This window comes from Euleptes europaea, chromosome 17 (assembly GCF_029931775.1).
Source record: "Euleptes europaea isolate rEulEur1 chromosome 17, rEulEur1.hap1, whole genome shotgun sequence".
Classification (NCBI taxonomy): Eukaryota; Metazoa; Chordata; class Lepidosauria; order Squamata; family Sphaerodactylidae; genus Euleptes; species Euleptes europaea.
The window spans coordinates 8,277,989-8,281,399 of NC_079328.1; the positions used below are offsets into that span (position 1 = coordinate 8,277,989).

The window sequence follows — 3,411 nt, forward strand, 5'->3', positions numbered from 1 at the left end:
GGGGGGTGGGTCCTGGGGAGGTCGGGGTTTGGGGAGAGAAGGAACCTCAGTGGGGTATTATGCCATAGAAGCTACCCTCCAAAACAGCCATTTTTTCCAGATGAGCTAAGCTTTGTGGTTTGGAGATCAGTTGTAATTCTAGGATGACTTCAGGTTCTGGTTGGAAGGCTTCCTCCTGCCTGTTCCTCCCCTCTTGGGGAGGGGCTGTGGCTCAGTGGTAGAGCATCTGCTTAGCATGCAGAAGGTCCCAGGTTCAATTCCTGGCATCTCCAGTTAAAGGGACTAGACAGGTAGGTGATGTGAAAGGCCTTCGCCTGAGACCCTGGAGAGCCGCTGCCAGTCTTTGTAGACTATACTGACTTTGATGGACCAGGGGTCTGATTCAGTATAAGGCAGCTTCATGTGTTCATGTGTTTCATGGGAGGAAAGCTCCTTAGGCTGGAGAGAGGCTTCAAACTTGGCTGGTTCATGTCTTGGAGTTTCAAAGAAGAGTTTAAAGAAGATGTTTGGCTGTTAAAGGCAATAGGATTGAGAAGCCACCCCAGCGTCCTTATGTGTAACATCGAGGACAGAGTAGAACTGCTTGTAAAATGTTGTCAATACCTATAACTTGGGCTCTAGTTCCGAATGTTTATAGATACTGCATAGGCAGTTCTGTTAAAGAAATTATTTTGTTGTGAAGGCCCAGACTGCAGCTGGGATTTTTTTTTTTTTAAGCTTAGGTTTTATTCCAGAATGTAAAATACAAATGACAGCTGCAATTTTGGGTTACATAATAGGTCAGCATGCCAAAGTATAAAGTCATGGAAAACACTGCATGATTTCACAGCACCAATGAAACAAATTGCACAGAGTTTTCGAAATTATCTGTAGCCACTCCAGTCTGCGGTACGTTGAGCTTGTCTTTGATACCACAGACTCTATAGAAAGCCCTTCACAGCAGAAAAGAGTCTGCCTATATGAAGATGCGTGGACCTCTGTGCTGACTCAAAGGGGTATCAAAATTGCTAAGATATTTCCACATGCTATAGGTACAGTTGCCAACCTCCAGGTACTACCTGGAGATCTCCTGCTATTACAACTGATCTCCAGCCGATAGAGATCAGTTCCCCTGGAGAAAATGGCCGCTTTGGCAATTGGACTCTATGGCACTGAAGTCCCTCCCTTCCCCAAACCCCTCCCTCCTCAGGCTCCACCCCAAAAACCTCCCGCCGGTGGTGAAGAGGGACCTGGCAACCCTATCTATGGGAGGGTTAATGCCCTGACCTGGATAGCCCAGGCTAGCCCCAATCTCATCAGATCGTGGAAGCTAAGCAGGGTCGGCCCTGGTCAGTATGTGGAGACTACCAAGGAACACCAGGGACATGATGCAGAGGCATGCAATGGCAAACCACCTCTGAATGTCTCTTGCCTTGAAAACCCCACAGGGTTGCTATAAGTCAGCTGTGTCTTGACGGCAAAAAAAGTTAATACTTTAACTAAAGATCTCTGCCACACAAGCTGTCAACATGCTGTGCACTCTCACATATTGTGCTCCCTCTACAGTCTCACACTTTGCTTTGGACTTGCAGCTAGAAATTGGGCCTGGAGGCAGAAATTCAACAGGCACAGCTTTCTGAAATACTTGTTCCATGTACACCTCATGAATGTCTGTCTGAAGGCTCCCTGAACACTGATCTAGGGAGTGACATCAATTGGTACAGACTGAAGTTACTCTAAGTTACTGCCTGGCACTGAAATATATAATTTTATATAAACTAGATTAAGCAAATGTGATGAAATGGCCATAAGGCATTATCCTTCTCAAATCACTTTCCTAGAGCTTAATTTGGGGAGAGGGGAGGGAAAATAGCAGGTCAGACAAAATTGTAGCTGTTTGTTTGCAGTTGTTTCTTTGCCATTCTGAAACAGGAACATAGATTGCATGTTTTCATGCCATTTTTAATGTGAAATATAAGTACCCATACTTCTGTATTACATTGAGTATTTCCATCATGTATATAGCCCCCTCCATTTTATATTCCTTGGAATGTAGATGCAACTGATTATGGGTCATGAAAGCTTATACTAAAATAAAAACCAGCGAATGTAAGTTTGCCCAAGAAATACAGAGTAAATATGAGACTTTGCTGCCATCTACCGGACATTGCTGAAAGCTACTAAAAAAAGTGGGTGGGGGGAGATGAAACTCAACCTGGCAGTCAAAGGAAACCGAAGAGGTTGAGCTAGATACTACATAAAATATAGACAAATAAATCTATTTTAATTATATTGTGCACAAATATATGTTAAAAACACTGGGCCTACTATGTAGGATACCTCAAAAGCGTGAACAAATATTAGCAACACAGACTCAGTTGATGTTAATACATAAAATTACCAAACTTAGACCAAATGCATTTCGGCCTTATATAGGCCTTCCTCAGTGGTCATACATAAAACAATTTTATAATACAGTACACATCCTGGCATCTATATACATGTTACACAAGGTAAAAGATATATAAAAGCCTTTTGGAAAAAGAAAAAAAGTGAAAAAGTCAATTAGTATAACCTTAATAAATAAATAATATAGCCAACAATAAAAAAAATTTTTTTTTAAATTGAATGGTTACCTTTTATCTTAACTAGGACTGTCAATTTGGTTCCACCCGAACTGAAAAACAACTGAATTTGCCCCGATGTGGCGGTTTCTAGTTCGGATAGAACCGAAGTCAAAAAAGGCGGGAAAACGACTAGCCGAACTCGGTGAGTTCGGGCGGACATCGGATAAATTTGAACAAATTCGGCACCCCTGAATCAGCATTCTCCCGCGGCCAATCGGTGGCCAAACTGGATCTTCTTCTGGCCAATCAGTCGTGGATGAGTGTGTGAGCCCGGCCACTGTGCGGCCAGGGGAGAGAAAGAGAGAGTGTCTATGTGTGTGAGAGAGAGATCCCCGTGGGGTGTGTGTGCGTGTGTGTGGTCCCGGGTTGCTGCGCAGCCTGGGGGGAGAGAGAGTGTGTCTGTGTGTGTGTGAGAGAGAGATCCCCGTGAGGGGAGGTGCGTGTGTGTGGTCCCGGGTTGCTGGATGGCCCGGGGGGGGGGGGGGAGAGGCTATTTATGCACAGGAGGTTTCGCCTTGGATTTGCTGCTCTCTAGATGCACATTTTCCCCATCCAAAGTTTCAAAACAATAAGCTCCCATGCAGAGTTTTGAGAATCTGGACAGGGAAAATGTGCATCTAGAGAGTGGAAAATCCAAGGCAAAACCTCCCGTGCATAAATGGCCAGAGAGTCTCTCTGTGTGCGTCTGTATTCCTTCCATTACTGCTGCTCCTGTGCTGCTCCTGTGCTGATTGTGAGAGATCCTGAGCTGAGCTGACCTGCTGCTGCTTGCTGGAATCAGATTGGAAGAGGACATCCACAGTTT

General features: G+C 44.6%; 1 non-coding gene across 1 annotated transcript; it reads left to right on the forward strand.

Moving 5' to 3' along the window:
* Window positions 1-200: 200 nt before the first annotated feature.
* Window positions 201-272, forward strand: TRNAA-AGC (transfer RNA alanine (anticodon AGC)). The gene has a single exon. It is a non-coding gene; the product is annotated as a tRNA-Ala (tRNA).
* Window positions 273-3,411: the final 3,139 nt, after the last annotated feature.